We start from the raw sequence: 21,599 nt of genomic DNA, 5'->3' as shown, positions 1-21,599 counted from the left end.
GGGCGAACAAGCAGGAGGAAAGAAGTCATTCAAAGGGCAAAGGTGTGAGGGTGGAGTTGAGACTAGACCATATCCCACTGGCACTCAGGCAGGAGAGCTACTGAGATTCAACAGGAATGTGTCAGGACCAGATTTACCTTTTTCAGTTTACTTTTTCCGGTTTGCCCCTCTGCAGCAACTAAGAAGCTGGATTTGGGGAGGTGGCAGCGTAAATCCAAACAAACACTAATTATGTAATTGGCAAGAAAATGTAGACACTGCCTATCAACAAGTACAAAACTGAGGGGGAAAACTGAGCACACAGTTTGTAGAAAAGCACCAAGGGAAAGAGATCCAAAATAAACGTCAACATTAGGCAACCATAAAGATTTTATTTACTGTACAACTAGTACAGATTGGTAACTACTAACTAGTGAAACATTCTTACGAAAGAAGTGAGTTTACACCCTGCAGAACTCTACCCACACTCCCTCTCTGTCCTCCCTTCCTGACCTGGCTAACTCTTCTTGCTACTCTAAACTTGGGCCTCATGTCTTGTTTGGAGGCTAGAATGGTTTGGGTGGATTTCCTCTATTGTTCCCTTTGCATGCTCTAAGCTTAGAATTAAATCCAGTGTAAACACTTCATCTGCTCCTTAGACAAGACCAAGGTCCCTAGAGAACAAGGATTTGTTTCTGCATTTCCAGCATCTGTTACATGGTTTGGCTTATGAATGATACACAATGTGTACTGAATGAATGGGTCTTTGAATGAATGAATGACATAAATACTGAGAATTCCATGTGATCCCCCTTCTACCTTCAGGGGTCACCTGTATAAACTGAGAACTATTTAAGGAGTCTTTCCCCAGTCAGATTACTGATACTGTATAATCCTACAAATGTTCAGGAACCAATTTCAATTCTCCAAAATGATAAATACCAAAGTAAAAACCAAATATTGATTGTAAAAGTTCCAAGGAATACAAATTATTCCAAGGAATAGAACAGAAATGAACTCACTTTCTTACAGTACTATATTAGCCATGCAATTTTCAACTCAATTATCTGGAATTACAACAGAAATACGCAAAACATAGTCCAACTAATAAAGCTGATGCTTAACATATGCTTTTACAAGAAAAAAAAAAGCTATGAATTAAAACACTGATGACTTTTTAACTTAATATTTTAACACAGGCAAGGTAGCCTTTTTTTTTTTTTTAAAGATAAACCAGGCTATTATGTTCTAGAAATTTGCTATTTTGGAAGCAATAATCAAAATGCTTAGGTTTCCCTTTATCTGCACACAGCACAAGTTTTTCTTAGAAAGAATGTTCATTTATTTGGTCCTAAAATCAAATAAACCCAGTTTAACATCAGAAGCTTCTTTGTTTATTTTATTTATTCAGTACTAAAGTATGTTATCACTGTTTCTTATGGACCTTTTAAAAGCAAGGAGGTTGTCACACGATGTCAATTTAAGTTCTATGATACAATGAGGGCCAATGACAACTGGCCCTACCTATATATTTGGAATGCTGCCCTGAGCAAGTCACTTCACTTCTTAAAAGTTAATTCATTTCCAAATGTAACAGAAACCAACCCTTTGAGTAGGTCAAATAACAATGTAACAAAGGAGACCACCCTGTGAGAAAGAGGAACCTGCCTTGTTCCCTAAAAATGTACCATCCCAAAACCTCAGGCTCTCCAGCTGTATAAATCAGCAACATCAAAACCTAAATATATCACAGATTCTCATTATGTGAAAAGCTCATGCTTAGATATGCATTCCAATGAGGCTGGGAAATCCTTTAAGCAGTACTAAAATTAGAATTCTTCAACCTTAACTAATACAAAGTTGGCCAACTACCATTGGGACTAAAAGAAAATGAGTATTCTGCAAAATATACATGAAGAATGTTCAAACTTTTCCAAACAATACAACCCAAACCAGATAAGGAAAACAAGAAGCACACAATGCGAGCCCAGAAAAACTGAGTCTAGTGACATCACAGATCTGCTCACTCATTTATGCCACCTAACGGGAAGGATCTCATTCTGACTTTATTAGACAGTACTAAACTTCCCTCCAGTAGTTAGCCAAGCAGATCATCCATCCGGAAATGTAAGATATAAAATAGTGGGGGTGAGGGGAAACAAGATAAAAATTGCATTCAAGACCACCAGGCAGCAGGCAAAACGATTCAGACTACCCAGGCACAGACAGTGAAACGTACTGTAAACAGTAACTCTACCCTGAAAGGGGAGAGGCCAGAGGATACACAGGCGAGCACTTAGCACAGTTCAATTGCCTTGCCATTAACTGAGCCATCTATCCAGAATCATCACTGTGTACTAAAAATAGGACACAAGATTGCTTCTGTAGCATCCCAGCTGCTAAAAATGTTGAGAACAAATTTCAAAACATGTAGCAGAACCTGTACTGGGAAAAGAGAGAAATCAGTATATGCTTCTAGTGTCAAAAACACAAATCAAGAAAAATAAGATGTTAATAACACCTTGCTTTTATATAGCACCTATCTGTGAAGCAGCACAAATGTTTTTACAAATTAAAAAAAAATCTAATTATAGGACTTCTAACAACATCTCTGTGAAATAGGTGGAATGTAAATATAATTACTTCTGTCTAGCTACTGAAGAAAAGGAGACATATTTAATCACACTGCAAGTTAGATTCCCAATCTCGCTCAGTCCAGCACTTTCAGCATCCCATACAGCCAAGTCACCTGTTACCCTAGGGACTGTAACAAAAGTAAAATACAAATGTGAACCCCACAGCTTTATATGTGCAAGAACTAAACACAAAGAATCAACTAAGTCAAAATTGGTTTTAGTTTTAGAAGGAAACCAGTTCAAGTATTCTATTTAATCTGTTGAATCTACTTTTGTTTAGAAGTCAAGAAGCTGTTATGATGATTACTATGAAAGCCACTTGAAATTTAGAAATCATAGAGAAAAGTAAAAATTCTGTTTCTCACATCCTTCAATATAAACTGACAGTTTTATGCCTCCTTCAAAGGACAAAAGGAATTCAGCTTAAAGTGCAAGGTGAAAGCATACAAAAAGGCACACTGGCCTGCGAAACCAATAGGTTTAACAACAAAAGATGAGTCAACCAACACCTGTAAATCTCTAGTACTTGAAAGAATATTTTATTTTGACCCAAAAGAGGAATTAAATTGTCCTACTGATGGCCAGGAAAAGAGATCACCTTTAAGTGTATTATTTGTGCTTTTTAAAAGCTATTATTATGAGGTAGCTTTAAAAGCTAGTATATTATTACAGCATTAAGGGGCACTTCCTAAATATATCCAACATGTCTATCTCCTCACAAAGCCAAGTCCTGGTGAACTAATTCTTTCTTTCTTTCAATACTATGTAGATAAGGCACAGCCAAAGCAGTGCAGGATGACTAAACCTGAACTTGCTACAGGAATTTCCAAACAGATAAGAACTTAAGAACTTGCAAATACGTGCCTATTTGAAAGACAAGAGAAACTTGAAGAAAGTTTCCAGTGAAAATACGAGCTCCTTTCTCAAAAGGTAAACTCCTCAATGCAGAGCCTGTCTCCTTATAAATTCTATTCAGCCCTGAGAGTCTGTGCTATTGCCAAGAGGGAAAATGGCTTCTACTGTCATTATCAAAAGCAATTCACTTAATTTGCTTCAAAATCTAGAGTTGGGATTGGAGGGATGGATGAAACAAAACTGACCAAGAGTTAACAGTTACTGAAGCTGGGCAATGGATATGATTTTGGGGTTACCTACTCCCTTGACTTCTATAGCTGTTGGAATTTTTCATAATAAAAGATTAAACAGAGAAAGAGAAGAAAGCTAGTTTTAGAAAGCAAATGCCTCTCAACTAGCTGATAGTGAAAGAGAGTAGGACCCTGTGGGCACCCCTAACCCTTATCTCTGGTTTATAGAAAAGCTGAAGTCTCCCAGGCCTCCCTGAGTCACAGAAGAGCAGGCTCAAGCAGTTGATTAGGACAAGCCTGCAGGCACTGGGGGCTGGCAATGGCTCTGACCACCTATCTAGACAGCTGAGATTACTGCCACATTTCCCTTTAAAACTTTCATGGCTGAACAGAATCTTTGGAGATGGTTTTGGGGGTGGGTGGGTGGGTGCTGGATCCACCAGATCGCAGGCATTCTGATTAAAAGCAATTTTCCTTTTTGTTACCAAGGCTGTTGCCCCCAGGATCATACCGTCTTCTCCCCTCCCTGTAATAGAAACCAATTACTCTTATCTAAGTCTCAGGGGGCAGCTGCAGAAAAGAAATAAAAACTGGTTAGAACCCACCCAGTCCAAGATGGTGGAGGATTTCACTTCCAGTAGAACTTGAGCCTCATTATATGCTCATTGTAATATATTAACATGCTAAATGATACACCCACCAGTGTCATTGACAGTTGATGATTTCCATGACAACAAAAGCCCATACAAGAACTGAAAAACTCAAACAAGGACTGACTGGCTCCATCACACGCAGAAGGAGGACATGATGGCAGAAGCCTCTCATCAAAGTCCACGTGGCCCAACCCGGGCCGGAACCGCCACCCATCTTAGCTGACAGCTCCCAGCACCTCTTCCTCGCTTTTCTTCCCTTCTCTCTGCTGAGCACTTTCCTTCCATTTTCCCTTCTGAGCAATAAAGTGGCTGTTCACTTCATCCCTCTGCCTCTGCTGTGCAAATTCTTTCACAGCCCATGGCAAGAACCCACACTTTGGTGGGCTTCCTAATTTAGGGGTCCTTCCATCGCTAACAGTAGCTTATAGAAATACTTAACTGAAAATTCAAGAGGAATATAATACAGTAAGAATTATTAAATTCTTTATAGTTATAAAACTATTAGGATGAGCCTATGGTTTTTCTGTTGTTCACACAGGAGTGAAAGAATAAATTAAGAAATTACCTCTCTAAATTGCTGTTTTCTCCTTTATATACAGTCATTGCAATTAAGCCTGATTAAAAAGAATGGCCTTTTTTTTTCCTTCATCCTGACAAAAGACACTCTTTCCAAAATAAAGGAAATTGTGAGATACCCTAGGGAAACTGTTTCTATCCCCAAATTGAGGCTTTTAATAAAGTTTAGCAAATTTTAAGCTATCATTTACATCAGTTACCAAGATCTAAGCTTAGATTAAACTAAATTAAGCTGATTTTTAACATATTACTTTAATCTTGATAAACAGTCTCATAAATCATGCTAATCCATATTTGGAAATTTCCATTCTTTTAAATTCTGCTAAAAACTGCAACACAAAAGAGACAAAAGCCCTGATGTCTTTTATTCAACAGAATCAGTACTGTGATAAGGACCATCAAGTTCACTTTAGCCTTCAGAACGATTTGAGACACTTGACAACCAAGATGAATTGTGAGTTAACCACAATAATGGACACTTTTCTTAAAAGAGAGAAATGTTAAGATTAGATAAGCAATCACATGGAAACTCAAAGTTATCACAGAATCACATTTCTTTAAGAAGTTATCAGCACTCTCTCAATGCAGTTTCCCGAGATACCTTAGTAGAACCGGGAAAATTACAACAGAAGATGGGAACCGAAGAATAACTTGCAGGGCTCACATTAGTCTCAGATGTTATGTGATGGTTCTTTCTCCTGCTTCCCCTCCCTTTCTTCTTTTGATCTGGGAGCTTTACTCAGAGGCATCTGCTTCAACAGCAAACATTCTGATTATTTAAACTGTCGCTCTGCACACATTCCTAACCTATTTGGCAGAGCAGGCATTTCAAACACGGACAACAACTCTGACAATTAGAATAGAAAAATTCACCAAAAGTCAGAAATTGGTCACTGAGTTCCCTGAGTCTATATTTACTATTTCAAAATATTTGGAAATTACATTAAGTCCAGAAATATTCAAGAGTTTAATAGTTTGGTTAATTATTTCATCTATATGGTAACTTCTAGCACCCCAATCAGATCCCTTTATAAAATGGACACAAAAAGTATCTTTTAGTAACATATAAGGAATTCAGCCTCTGCATTCCAGGATACAAATCAGTTCTCAGATCTACACTGACACAGCAAATATTTCATGCATTCTCCTCAGCAGGGTGGATTTCCAGCGCTCTGAGGGGCCGGAAGATTCAAGAGTCAGCCATGTTTCCAAAGCTTAGAGGGAAGATGATTAATGATACAAAAGAACAAGGCACAGTGAACTTTAACGAAGGGCTGCTTACAAAAGATCCGTTGCTAACTGAAAAGTGCTTCAACCTTACATAAAGAGGGCACTCAATACATAGGTTCAAGCAGGGGTGACCTTCTTGAATGACTCACATTAAACTTATCTAGCACATCAGTCACAGAAAGATAATAGGACTAAAATCAACATAGCATCAAATTTTTAACTTTCCAAAGACTGAAAACTCCAAGATACGACAAAGTGATCTCTGAGTAAAAGACGAAAAAGACAAAAAAAAAAAAAAAAAAAAAAAAAAAAAGAAAACTTGATGCTCCAGGTATTGATTACCTAGTCTGAGAATCATCTTATTTTTCAGGCCTTCTCTCTACCTTTCATAATTCTTTTGCTCATCTCCATGCTTGCTGCAGTGAACAAGAATTAGGGTTTAACTTTCTTGACTGAGTGAAGAGTTCATATGGAGAAGTACAGAGTCGGGAAGAGAGAGAGAAAACAAGGGGAAGTTAAAATTAATCTTACAATACTCATTTACGTCATCCATGACCCTTACAATTATTGACTCACAACATTATGTGTTAAGCAAGAGATACTGCAAAAAGTAGGAAAAAAAAGTTATCACAATACAACTATAAGCATGGACAAGGTTCCAAAACTATATGGAGAAAAAAGGAGGAAAAGAAAATATAGTGGGATATTTAATAAACATTATCAGTAGTGGTCCTGTGTAGCCAGAATAGAAGATGATCATTTCCTTGCTTGTATTTAATGCACATTTTTCAAATTTTCTATAATGAATATGTAGGTCACTAAAAAACAATATTTTGGTATGGCAAAAATGACCCCCAAAAAGCATTTTTTTTTTTAGTAAAAGTAGATTTATTCAGAGAGATACACACTCCATAGACAGAATGAGGGCTGTTTCCCACAAAAGCATTTTTCATTTAATAAATAACAGGTGTAATTTATAGGAAATGCTCTATAAAACTGTTTCAAGCTAAGCTGCAAAAGACACAAAGATAATTAAAAAAAAAGACTTTCTTACTATTGTTAGGTCTTTGTCCACTAATCCAACAAACATTTACTAAGCAGTTACCATGTATTAAATCCACTGTCTGCTGAGATCCCCAAAAATGGTGATGAAGGTACACTAGTAAATTCTCACTACCAAGGTACTTGGAAACATAGGCTGCAAACATTCCTGCCCCACCTCCAACTTTAAACACCCTCCAAAAACCTAGGAAACCTTTTTGTAATGTCACTACATCCAAAAAAATACTGCAACAGCTAGTGTTCTATTATGGATTTTTTCATTCTTCCATCCTGGGTCCTGGAAAAAGCCCACAAAGGGCATTAATGTGAGAAATAAACTTTTGTTGTTGTAAACTACTAGGATTTGGGGATTGTCCCTACAGTATAATTTAGCAAAAGCTTACGAAGTCATATACCCCTGACTAAACTTTGATAAAGACTATCACTCACCAACAGGCAGGAGGTAGAAATAAGTAACCTCCACTATCATTTACAACTTAATCTTGTGAGAGGCAGATAACAATCTGGCCCCCAACCAGGCAGTCACTAGCCCACTGCTTGTTTTGTTCTGCTTTGTTCTCTCTCCAAAAGTCTGGGCAGACCAATTTGCTACACTTCAGGCATTCAGAGCCGTCCTCTCATTCAACCCTTGGGACATGTATGAAATCTCCTTCCTTGAAAAATCCTCAAAAAATTGTGCTAGTGAAACTATTCCACAGGACACAAGAGAACAAGAAATGTCCAGAGAAATGAAATCTACTACTTTCCTTTGAAATAAATTAAGTGTAAGAGTCATTGCTGTACACTTGAACCTAGTATAATGCTATATGTCAAATATATCTTAATTTTTTAATTAACTGTAAGTTATTTTTAAAATTAGAAGACATTTTGCTTTAGAAACAGTAAAATGCAAAAGAATGTTGTATCTATTAAATAATAGACTCCTGGGAAAAGAGCAGGCCAAGCTAAACAGAACACACCTAAAATAAAAAAGAATTTAAAAGTCAAAAACACAAAAAGAAAGGAAGTTACTAAATTGAATACAGTATCATATCAAAGAAAAAGCTATATGTGATTAAAAACAATTTTTGTTTTGATAAAAATATATAATCCACAATGAAAGGAGCAGTTCTAAAACTTTATACTCCCAATGCTATAACATGAAAACACACAAGCCAAAAACAAAAGGCAATCTCTTTGTCCTCACTGGCTAAAAGGCAGAAAGTAGTAACTCAAAACACAACTGAGATGAGTTTCTGATTAATAAGAGAAGCCAGAAACTGATACAAACTACTCCAAACCAAAGAGATAAACAAGGTCCTGCTGTATACCACAGCATATTCAATAGCTTATAACAACTTACGATGAAAAAGACTACATACAGACATGTAACTGAATCACTACGCTGTACACCAGAAACAAACACAGCATTGTAAATCAACTGTACTTCAATTTTAAAAAAAAAGTAGCCAGAAACTAAAATACTGAAATTGTCATAAGACAACTATCACAAAAATCAACTATTTAGAGAGGAGCAACCTGGTACAGAGTTACCGATGCAGTAAAGGAGTTAAACAGGAAGCACAGAGTCATAAACTACACTACCATGTACATATAAATCAAGGTGAATATGTTTGTACGTATGAATAACACACCTGGAACAAAAATATTTACACAATAAAGCTATACGAATGGTTTGGCTTGAGATTCAGGAAGCACTCCTTAGAAAGGGTATATATAAAATGATATAATCTCATAACCATCCTAATTATAGGATAAAAACAATCTATGGTATGCAATTCAGTACGTAAAGAAAGCGTACTCTTGAGCAAGAAATGTTTAAAATCATGGTGTACTCATGCCTGCCCCTTCAGGTTAAAAAGTCAGGAACCATGTAACCAATACCTTTATGAAATGAATGCAACATTCCGAGAGAAATGTCAAATTAAAATCTCTTCTTCCTCACCCAGTCTTGGAGTAAATTCTTATCTTCAAACTTTTGTTAACCAAGAAAACTGTCTGTAAACAAAACCTCATACTAGGGCTCAAGATTTAAAAGCTGAGCTGCTCTGATTAAAGTGAGAGTTGGCACTACAGAGTGGGAGCAGTTCCATAAATGATTACCAAGTACCTCCCACCAGTAGCTCCATGAACCAGGCACTTGGCTACACACAGGGAATTTAGAAGGGGACAAAATAGAATCTCTGCCCTCAGGGAGCTTACATTCTAGAATGGGGAGAAAGCTAATAAACACGTAAAACAAAAAAATACGAACATTTCACATACAGAGAATAACTCCGAAGGAAATGAGATAGGGACACAAGGCAGATGAAGACTAGAAACAGCATTTGGGGTTTCTCCACGGGCCTGGGTAGTTAAGGAGAGCCTCTCTCTAAAAAGACATCATGGTGGTTTCTGGGCAGTTCTAGAGAAGGTTCAGTCACTGCAAAGACCCACAGAAAGAAAAGAATCTGTTCAAGGAAGAGAAAGAAGCCAGTCTGGCAGGAACAAAGTAAACAAAGGGAGTGTGGAAAACACAAGAGGACATCGGAGAGGCAACAGAGACCAGAATACAAGCATCTCTTAAAGTGAGGCTTGAGTTTAATTTTAAGTGTAACAGGAAGTCTCTGAAAGGCTTTAAGCAAGGGAATAACACGATCTGATTTACAGTGTAGAAGCTGCTAGGTGAAACAGATTCCATACAGGCCAAGCAGAATCAAGAAAACCAGCGAGGAGATCACGGCAGACACTCATGTGAGAGGCAGTGGTGGCCAGGACTAACATTTGAACGCTGGAAATGACAAGGAGTGGTCAGATTTGGGATATCCTTTGAACAGAAAGCCTACAGAACTTAACAATGGAGTAGATACACAGTGGGTGAGAGAGAGGAATCAAGGAGAGCAGTGAGGTTTCTGGCCTGTGCAACTGGGTGGATAAGGGCACCATTTTCTGTGAAGGAAAGGTCTGGGGTGTGCAGATTAGACTGGGGATAGCATCAGGAATTCTGTTTTGACCATGTTAATTTCAAGCAGCCTGCCATTAGGTGTGCCCAAGATCTGCCTAGTAGGTGCCACGCTGATCATCTAAGTCTGTAGATCTTGGGAGAAGTTGGAGCTAGAACTACTTATGTTTTTGCTCAGCCCTCCTGCTGTACCTGTACTACCAAGGCAAACCCTTTAAGACTTCTCAGAAATCCCAGTGCTCCTCAGAGCAGTGTGAAAACCTCCAACTTGCTACCTAAATTTGCCTAATATTTGCATAGTGTGACCAAATAATTAAACGTTAAGAAAATGTAAACTGCATCTGTTGACACTAGAATAAATTTGCTACCACCAAAATGAATTTAAAGGGCCTTAAAGACTCTAGTGGGAAAAAAAGAAAAAAAAAAAAAAGGTAACCATGAATGTGTGCTAAAAGAAAATAGAAAATACAGGTTAATATTTATAAAATCTTGGACTAAGAGAGTACATTCTCATTTGACCATGGGCAGAAATCCTTAAAACTGGAAAATAATGGTGGATGGGGCAGGGGGAGGTGTTAAAATACTTCTACAGAAAAATACCACAAGTTTTAAAAGCAAATGAAAAACTGGGAATAAAGAAATATTCCTAAGTATAAGGAGCTCATGTAAATTAAGAAAAAAGGTTAACTCCAAAAGAAAATGTGACAAGGACAAGGCAGAAATTCAAAAGAGATGAAATATAAGGGAGCAATTAACACATTAAAAAAGTGCTAAATTTCTTATCAGCAAAAGAACTGAATTAAAACAGGGAGATACTCTTTTTCATCTATCAAGCTCATAAATATTAAAATGGTATTGAGTGTAGACTTGGAGCCTGGGTAGTAATTACTAAGTACTTTCTGGAGACAATTTGGTAAAATATACCAAGAGCCTTAGACTTTACATGCTCTTTGACCTATTAATTCCACTTGAGGGAATTTATCCAAAAGGATATCAGGAGACTGTTTGAAAAGATTTAGGCACAAATTGTGCTTATCAGATTAGAATATTCTGTACCTAAACAAGATGCTTCAGAATCATATCTAATGACATGAAAAGATATTGCACATTAAAAGTTAGGTTATAAAACCATACAGTCAGGATAATACATAGCAGTAACTATATTCATAAAAGAGATAACTAATAATAAATTACAGGAAGTTAACAGCTATTGTGTCTAGAAAGATTAAGTATTCTTCATGATTTTTTCATTATAATGAGCATTTATTTGATAATAACTTCATTTTGGGGGGAAAAACAAAAGCAAAAGTCTTATGCATAAAAAAGATACTGAATGGAAATTATCAAAAAATTAACAGGTAACATTTTCAAGTGATAAAATATAATTTGGGGAAATTTTTCCTCTCTTCTAGAATAGAAAATTTTCTTATTTACACACTTTCCATTATGAACAGGCATTATTCTTATTTTTTTAAGTAAAGTAAACTTATAAAAATTAATTTCCAGTCCTCTTTTGTTATCTTCATTTGAATGACCATTACAACCATCACACAATATTTTCAAGGGTTTATGCCTACTTTCCTTCTCTTCCTATATCAAAACCAGTTTTTCTTTATTATTCTAAATAGCTTAGGGGGGCACAGAGGGATTCTCCTCAAACACACTGGGCCCCATATCGCCCCTGTAGTGTGGACTTCAACACTTTAGCCCAGTGGTTCTCAAAGTCTTGGCCCAGGCCTGCAGCACCAGTATAAACAGGCAGCTAGTTAGAAATGCAAATTCTTGGGCCCCACCTCAGACCTAATGAATAAGAAACTGGGTGGGACTTAACAATGTGTTTTATCACTGTCCTCCGGTGATTCTGACACATGCTAAAGTTTCAGAACCACTTTCAGCCTATGTGCTTTGGGCCTTCAGTAAGCAGAAACTCTCCTAAAAACAGGCAAATCATTTTTCAAATTATATCTTTTAGAATTCTAATGGTAACACATTAAATCATTCAAGGGGACCGATCTGCTAAATCGTAACAGCTGAAAACAAAATTTTAAAAGAAAAATTAAAAGATCAACAAGGAAAGAAAACCATACCTGTAGAGATGTCTTAAAGGTACCAGTAAGTCCTAGAGACATCACGTCAAGCCTTCGACAGACAGCCTTTGAGGTAAACACACCAGGCCTCCTCAAGGAACACACTAGACGCAAACTCACTTAATTACATGTGTCAAAGGCAGGGCTTCACCATCAATCAACCAAGCAGACTCCTGAGTAATAACATATTGAAGCCATATCTAGACATACATACAACAATCAGGTGTGCTAAAAACTTTAGAAACATCTTTACCTGAACTAATCAATGAGACCATTTGGGGCAAGATCTATTGGAGTTTGATGTGAACAATTAATACAGTTGTTTACCTGTGATAGAGGTATAACCATGATAGAAATGAAACAAAGTTTATTCACAGCCCAAACAATATCAAATTTTTTGCCACACTCATCTGCTCAAAGAGCCAAATACTGAGCTAGTGCCAGAGAAAAAATGGTGTCCAAAATACCCTTCCTGCCCTCTGGAAGCCTGCCGTCCACTTGGAGACTGGCTGAGGTCAGACAGGGACCTCCATTCACCCAGGGCAGAAACTTTACACACATTCTCTCTAATACTTGAGACTGTCACTTGCTCAAGGCCACCCAGTTCCCTACAAGTCCATTCTCTGCTCTTGCCCCTCCACCCTGAACCTAACATTAGCACCAAAAAAAGACATGAGTATGCACTTTCACATCTTACATGAATTGGTGCTAAGAATAAAGGCAAGAATAAAAGTGATTTTGTTATTATTAAAAAAGAGAGACACAGATACTAACTAGTATATATAAAGTAGATAAACAAGTTTCTACAATATAGCACACGGAACTATGTTCAATACCTTATAGTAACTTATGGTGAAAAATATGAAAACGAATATATGTTCTGGTATGACTGAAGCATTATGCTGTACACCAGAAATTGACACAACATTTTAAACTGACTATACGTCAATAAAATATATATATATGCTAAATAAATATATAAAATTAAAAACAAAATAAAAAGGAGAGACATATGAATTAGGTAAAATCAAGTTGCATTAAGTCAAGTTAAAAAAAAGTAGTTTATAAATGATCCTGTTTTTGATAGGAAAATTTTTCTATGAAAGAACAGCAACAACCAAAAAGGGCAAGACAAATATAGAACAAAATATTAATACTGATTATACTGAATGAGATTATAGGCAATTATTCTTCCAATTAGAAATTCTTTTATAACGTAAATTATTTTTTTAAATGATCATTCAACATCAAAAACAATTTTTTTTAACCCAGCTAAGATTCCATTAATCAGTGGTTCTCAATAGGTATGTACCATTCCCCAGTGGATTTCGGAAATATGTGGGGTATTTTTGGTTGTCACATTCACTGGGAGGAATCACTGGCATTTAACAGGCTACTCAGAACAGTCCCATACAAGGAATTGACCCATGTGACTAGAATGTCTCTCCAGACATTCCTGTAGGGGAAAAAAATCCACTTAAAATTATCTGAGCTTAGAACCAAATTCCATTTTACATATAAATACAAAGGAACTTTTTCAAGTTTTTACTATACACACAAGTTGATAGGAGCACAATTCAAAAGAACACTGTTTTCAGTTTTACCAAAAGTTCTTCACAATTTTGGAAAAGTCATGTCATTAACAATAATGTAAATAATAATTATAATAATAATGCCCTTGTCAATATCTGAATCATCTCCATCAGGATGCACTGGCAGCTACTGTATTTGCAATGAGCATCTCACTCTCTGTCTCCTTGTGAAGTTCAGACCAAGTTCCAACAAACTCAAATGTCAAAGAAATACTTTGATTTCTTCTTTATAAAAATATTGAGACATTACATTGAGAGTTTTGAAATTATGTGTATACTACTGATGAATTTAACTTCATGAGAACAAAAGAGGCTTCACAAAAAGGGAGTGCTGGGTCTGACAAGGTTGAGAGCTGGCCGTGATGACCAAGGGAATGTAGCAGTAATGAGAATCCAGCTGACTTCTATTAGACCGGACACTAAAGAGATCTGCAAAAATGCAAACAATGCCACTTTTCTCACTACAATTCTTTGTTATGAAAAACAGAGCTATTTTCATTAGAGTTTTTGATGCTAACTTGTTATGAATTTATTATTGATTTTTCTTTTTTGTTGTTTTTTTGGGGGGAAGAGGTAATATGGTTTATTTAATTTATTTACTTTTTTTTTTCTAAATGGAGGTACTGGGGACTGAATCTAGGACCTCGTGCCTGATAAACATGCACTCAATCACTGAGTTATACCCTCCCCCACTATTAATTTTTAAATGAATTAATAAACTAAAAGTTTTTAAAATAGGTAAATTTTCCATCTTAGAGTTTTTGTTTGTTTCAATTCATCTCTGGCTTCAGATATGTTTTAAGGGTGGGGATTAGATTTATTTATTTATTTATAAACCTAAATAATTAAGTTTATTTATTTATTCCTATTTTAATCGAGGTACTGTGGGTTGAACCCAGGACCTCGTGCATACTAAGTACCCACTCTACCACTGAGCTATACCTTCCCCCTCCGTTTGAATTTTAATTTGGTACTATCAATAAAGAGGACACACATAAACAAAAGGTCTTTGAGAGTTATCAATATATTTTATGTGTATGACGGGGTTTTAAGATGAAAATGTCTGAAAACTGTTGCTCTTACAGGAAAAGAAAAGGAAGGAGGACAAAACTGGCTGGAGAGAGAGCAGATCCAAGGCTGGAGAAGTAGCTGAGTGGCCTGAAAAAATAAGAACTAAGCCAGATCAACAGTGCTGGGTTACAAGTGGTGTAAGGAAGAGGAAGGAGTCCAGGATGCGGTATAAGCTTCTGAGTTGGGAAGCTGAGTATACAGGATGCTACTCTGAGAGATTTTAATATCATAGACATCTTGTGTCATAAAAACAATTAAGTGGAAAATAAAACCACAAACATATAAAAAGCATAAATGAAAATATCTCAAATAGCCATTTTTCATGCAGAGATAACACTAGTTAAAAATACCTTCTTCTCTCCCTGCTTCTATGTAAACAAATCAGAACTTGTGAACAATAGTCATGAACATGACTGGAACCCAACTCCACGGTACCAAGGGTGGCAAAGGAGAGACAATATCCACCCTCCTCCCTTCCCCGCCCCAGGTCCCCTTCAGCCAACTTCTTCAGGAGTCCACACAACATTTTTTCAAGGATTCAGCTTTAAAAATCTTTTTTAAAATCAGAGGTGTTTAAAGAAGCAGGAAGGAGGATCACCTACTGTCTGGTCACAGTTTTCAGCAGGAATTCCTGGGCTGGCTCCACATCTCACTGGCCCTGCAGAGCTGTGCTTCCCTCCCAGGGTTCATTGATGGAGGGACCCATATGGTCACAGAGCAAAGAAAGTCCCTTGAGGAAAAGTTCAAAAACACCCAATTTTTAACACAAGTGGAGCCTCCCCTTCACATGAACTGCTTGGAACATCCCCAGCCCCATCCCTGCTTCCCAGGTAGCTCCAGTGTGGATCTTGGACCTAGAGAGGGATCTGAGATAGACAGACTGATAGTAGGAAGAAAAAAATTGGGAGAAGGTGGGAGGGCACTTTGCTGAGCCCAGTGCAGATCTCTTGGCAACTTTCCCCACTTCTAGCTCATGGCTAGATGCCTGGCTTATTCCTCCTGGCAAAGAGCCTCTCCTTGTCTCAGTGATAACAAGCCTGGAGGAGCCAAATCAAGCTGGGTGACATTCTTAGAGGTTGACAACTTTTACTTTATTTGAGTCTCAAAGACCCCTATCACCACTAACAGCTGTATCTACTAGTTCTCAGTTACTTTTTTTAAGGGTACCTTTAACACCTTCCTCACCTCAACCTTCTTTCTCATTTCTAGTTGGTAGTAAAAACCCTCAGAATAATTCAAATGGAGTAAATACATCACTTAAAGACAGGTTAGGAGAAAACTGTGAAAATCTAACTTGTTCCAAAGGGCTGCAGAAAAGGGGAGAGATGCGCTTACAAGTCATAAAACTGAGCCAGTCTCCAGGAAGGAAGCATCCAACTAGAAAACTGGACCAGAAGTGTCTTGGTCAAGAGGTTTGGCCTCTCCATCCTCCTATCCTTGCTCCCCATGTCTCCTGCAAGCTGTTTTTTGCTGGAGCTCCTGCCCTAGGCACTACACCCAGGCCCCCCTCAAACCTACCACCACTGCCACACAGTACTACATACAGTGAGGTAGAAATGTGGACCTTCCAGTGGAACTTTCTATATATATTCCCAGAGAGCTATTATTACATGGTACACATACACAGAGGTAGCATACAGCATAGTGGTAACAGTGCAGACTCTGGAACCAGACTGCGTGGGTCTTAATACCAGATCTGCCGCTTACCAGTTGTGGGTAAGTTACTTAACCACTTGTAACAGTAATTATTCTGCAGAGTTCTTGGCAGGATTAGATGAGCTATCACGTGGGAAAACACCTAGAACACTGTCTACACACAGTAGGCACTCAGTAAACATCAGCTGTTATCACGATGCTTCAAATACATAATGCGTTATAAAAGTTAGAGGGAACGGAATACAATAAAGTTAATCAACATATCTAAAGTCATTCCTGTTGTAAAATGTGTTCAAATTTAAAACTGTAGACTTAACCAATAACCGAGATCCTTTTCCTAAACTGGAGATTTATAATGTCCTGAAAAGAACACCTTGGCTCCAAATCTAATAACTTCTGAGCAATAAAGACATAAAATCACCAAAAAATTAATAAATAAATAAATAAAATAAAAATAAAGAAAGAAAATGAAAATTTTGGCTTGCAATTTATTTTCCCTCTATTTTCAAATATACATAATGCAGGCAGGCATTTCACACATTTTTTTGTTTTTTATTAGCACAGAACATTTTTGCTAAGACACTGATTCTCTAACTTTTTGGCCTCAGGACTCTTACATTCTTAAAAATTATTAAGGAACTCAAAGAACTTATCTTAAAAATTCTAAAAAAAGACATACATAAGCACATAATCATTAAAGGCATGATGTCATCAAATGCATAAAGCCCCTGGAAACTACACTGAACACTTACGAGGAATGACAGTAAAAAAAGGGAAATCACGTCTTAATCATCATTATGAACATAATCTAAACTTGCAGACCCTCTGAAGGGGTCTCAACAACCCCTGGGGGCTCCAGACTAGAGTTTGAGAACCTGTGTGATAAGGAAAGAACAGGTATCAAAAGTCTCATGGCTTTTACTTTCTATCTTTTCTAGATCTAAGAGAATAATTATATTTCATTGCACTATACAGGAAATGAAAATGATCACATCTTAAAATTACCAAAAAGAAAGAACAAGTTTAAGGAAAAAAATTTAACAAAGCCGCCACTAAGGTAAATTAAATAAATGCCATGCCTAAGTTTTTTCTTTTTAAAACACAGAACATAAAATTTAGCATTTAAATCATTTCACAGTACAATTCAGTGACACGTGATACACTCACAATGTTGTGTAACCACCACCACCAACTGGTTCCAGAAGATTTTCATCATCTCCAAAAGAAACCCCATATCCTGCCCCTAGCAACTACTAATCTGCTTTCTACAGATTCACCTATTCTGAGAATTTCATACAAATGGATGATACAGTACGTGGCCTTTTGTGTTGGGTTTCTTTCACTTAGCATGTTTCCAAGGTTCACCTCTGTTGTGGTATGTATCACTGATTCCATCTTATGGCTGATTAATATTCCACTATAAGAATACACCACATTTTGCTTGTTCATTGATTAAATAAAAATTGATGGACATTTGAGTGTTTCCACCTTTTGGCTACCGTGAACAGTGCTGCCATGAACATGTCACAAATTCCCTGGAACACTTTTCTTCAATTCTTTTGGGTATATACCTAGGAATGGAACTGCCAGGCCATATAACTTTGTATTTAGCTTTATATTAAGGAATAGCAGTGGCAAAATTTTACATTCCTATCAGCAATTCCAATTTTTTCCACATTCTTGCCAAAACTTTATTTTTTGTTGCTTTTTAATAACCATCCTAATAGGTGTGAAGTGGCATCTCATACTATAGATCTCCATTTCCCTAATGACTAAGTACATTGAAAGTTTTTTCATGTGCTTGTTGGGTATTTGCACCACCTTCTTTGCAGAAACGCCTATTCATGTGTTTTGCCCATTTTTTAAATGGGGTTGTTTCTTTTTGTTGTTGGATTATAAGAGTTCTATGTCTAATTAATTTTTTATAAGTAGATGAAGGCACTTTTAAACCTACTATGCATCTGGTCCTCTCCTCTCTACTAATCTTAAGATGGAAAGAGCAAGTGAGAAGTTAAAAGAGGTCATAGAAGCATTTGGAATTAATATCGTATAATACCTTCTTTTTGTCTTAAATTATAAATCCAGGATTGGATCATAGCTAATGATAAAATAATGGTAATAGTCATTTCTCATAAAGTGCTTATTATTTAGTAAAGCATTGTGCTAGATGCTTCAACATCCTCACAACAACCCTGCAAGGCAAGAACTGTGAACAAAGCCATTTTATAAATGAGGAAACAGGTACAGAGAAGCTAAATACCTGGCTTATGGTCATAGAATCAGTCGCTGAGCAGTTTGGCTTCAGAATTTGTGCTCTTAATCCCTTTGCTGTGCTGCCTCTCAACCATGAAATAATAGGGCTTGCCTGAATGGCTGGCTGAGGATTTTCGTAGAAAATGCTAGTAGCTACATTCTGATATGTCACTTTGAAGTTCCAACCCCCACTGTCTGCACAAATCTTGGTTCTAGAATTCTTGAATTGGGTTTAGGAATGTCACAAAGAAGTAAGCCCCAAACCAGATGGCTGAATGTCACTATATCATTCCAATTTAGGACTTTTCTAAGATCTCTGAATCTGACAAAAGGCTATTCAGGATAATGTGACTCAACAGTCTACTTCCAAGAGACTCTGGATTGCATATTGACCACAATTCTAAGAGGTTACAGTTACCAGGAAAGCCAGGGCCTAAAGGCCCATCTAACTCAAACCCATAATTTGCAGGATAATTACATATCAGTTAATGGCTTTGTAAACTGAAGCTCAAACTTGAGAAGAAATCTAAAAGGTAATATATTTCATAATAAAACCAATATGAACACAATGCAGGAGTTTATAGATTTCATTTACTGAGCAATAATTACAGGCATAACTGCATGATGTATCTAGCATTGCTGCAACTGTCTAGAGTTATGGGACCTCAGAATCTGAAGGTACTTTAGGTCATAACTAGAATCATCCTTCACAAACAATTCCTGTTCCTCTAGAATTAAGAGATGGACTGAAGCCCTGATAAATGCTCATTTACACCAAGTGTCATTCCATAATGTTATATTCCTATTTACTTCTGTGGTAACTCAAGAATTTTTTAAGTTCAGCTACTCAATGTGCCATTTGTAACATTTTCATTACTACAAATGGCAGTAAATGTGAGGTTCTGTTTTCTCATCAGTACCATAAGGGTGTTTACCATCTATCTCACAGAATTGTGGAAAACAAACTTTAGATGGGCTACATCTCTTGCAAAATACCTGAGCAGGGATGGGTACTCAGTAAACATTCCTGTATGTGTGAGGCAGGGTTGATGGGTGTGTGTCAGACAACACAAAAGTCATTCTAAAGCATACTTTACATGAATTCAGTACAACTCTAGATTGCTTATCTAAAGATCAATTATCCGCTGAACTCAGCTGCATATAACCCAGAATCTAGAAGACAACAGAAGAGCATCCTAATTAGGAAAATGAGTATCATTCACGTAGTTTTTAAAGGAAATCAGGCTATTCCTTGGGTAGACGTATCTTCAATACCATTTCTGATACAAGCAGACAGAAGACTGAAAAAAAAAAAATCCTACCGCCTATTTGTTCAAATGTTTCACTGAATTAGCAGTAAAAAGATTTGGCATGCAAAACAGCAGCATGAATAAGTTTAAGTCACAAGAGGGCTGTAAAATGCTTTCCTGTTATGACAGGACTGTGAAATTAAGAATTATAAACCAGAGGAACCTAGGAAATAGGTGGAATGAGGTACAGTCAAAAGTTTGTGACGGGGATGGGAATCAGAGGGAAATAGCTGGGGCAGGACCTTCCACCTCAGGGAGACCCTATTTGGCCAAAGTTATCAGTAGAGCCAAAGTAGGGGAGGCAGAAGGAAGAGGCACAGTACTATATACAACAGCCAAAACATGGGAGCAACCTAAATGTCCATCGACAGATGACTGAATAAAGAAGTCGCATATTCATACAATGGAATACTACTCAGCCATAAAAAATAATAAAATAATGCCACGTGCAGCAACATGGACGGACCTGGAGATCGTCACTCTAAGTGAAGTAAGCCAAAAAGAGAAAGAACAATACCACATGATATTACTCATATGTGGAATCTAAAAAAAGAAAGAAGACACTAATGAACACATCTACAGAATAAACAGATTCACAGTCATAGTAAACAATCTTATGTTTACTGGGGGTAAGGGGGTCAGAAGGGGTAAATTTGGGACTTCAAGATTTGCAAACACAGGCTACTATATATAAAAATAGATTAAAAAACAGATTTCTTCTGTATAGCACAAGGAACTATATTTGATATCTTGTAATAACCTTTAATGAAAACAAATATATGTGTATATATATGTATAATTGGGACATTGCGCTATACACCAGAAATTGACACATTGTAACTGACTATACTTCAATAAACAAATAAAATTAAAAGTTAAAATTTTTTTTAAAAAATGAAGGAAGAGGCAAAGGTACATGGATTGGTTGAGGGAAATGAAATATCAAGGCAAATACATGTGGCAAAAGGACCATATTTTGAGCTGCAGGTGGCCAGAGATAGGAAAGGTGAGGTATAGATGGAGAGGGAAAATCAGAAAGGTCAACAGGGACAGAGAATAAAGCACTCTTCAGACTGCGCATAAAGGTTTAGACTTTATCCTATGTCACAATTCTCAGTGTGGTCTGTGGATCCCTGGAGATTCTAAGACCCTTTCAGGGATCCTGACGTCAGAATTATTATTTTCATAGTACCCAGACATTACCTTCCCTTGTCACTGTATTTATATTTGCATTGATACAAAAACAAGGGTGGAGGAACCTGCAGCCACCTTAGCAGTGGCACCTAACTGTATGAGTGGTCAATGTGTTCTTCTCTGCCACATATTCATATTTAAATAAATGAACTGATGTAAAAAGAAAAAAATTCATTCCAGAATGTTCCTGATGAGTCACTAAGAAGTATCACTTTATTAAATCTTGGCCCTTGCATACACATGTTTAATACTGGTGTGACTGAAGGGAAGGAGT

At 37.0% G+C, this 21,599-nt stretch overlaps 1 protein-coding gene across 10 annotated transcripts in view; it reads right to left on the bottom strand.

The window, feature by feature from the left end:
* Positions 1-21,599, bottom strand: part of ITSN1 (intersectin 1) — a 185,612-nt gene that overhangs the window by 147,537 nt on the left and 16,476 nt on the right. For 2 of the 10 annotated variants that reach the window (XM_072968808.1, XM_072968811.1), the window contains exon 1: positions 18,829-18,963. The exons of the other annotated variants lie outside the window; for them this stretch is intronic. The gene's annotated coding sequence lies outside the window, so the exon portion shown is untranslated. Of the gene's footprint in view, positions 1-18,828; positions 18,964-21,599 lie in introns of those variants that run through there. 10 annotated transcript variants of the gene reach the window in all.

This window comes from Vicugna pacos, chromosome 1 (genome assembly GCF_048564905.1).
Source record: "Vicugna pacos chromosome 1, VicPac4, whole genome shotgun sequence".
Classification (NCBI taxonomy): Eukaryota; Metazoa; Chordata; class Mammalia; order Artiodactyla; family Camelidae; genus Vicugna; species Vicugna pacos.
Note: the sequence above shows the minus strand (reverse complement) of the source record. Positions and strands in the feature narration are given on the sequence as shown.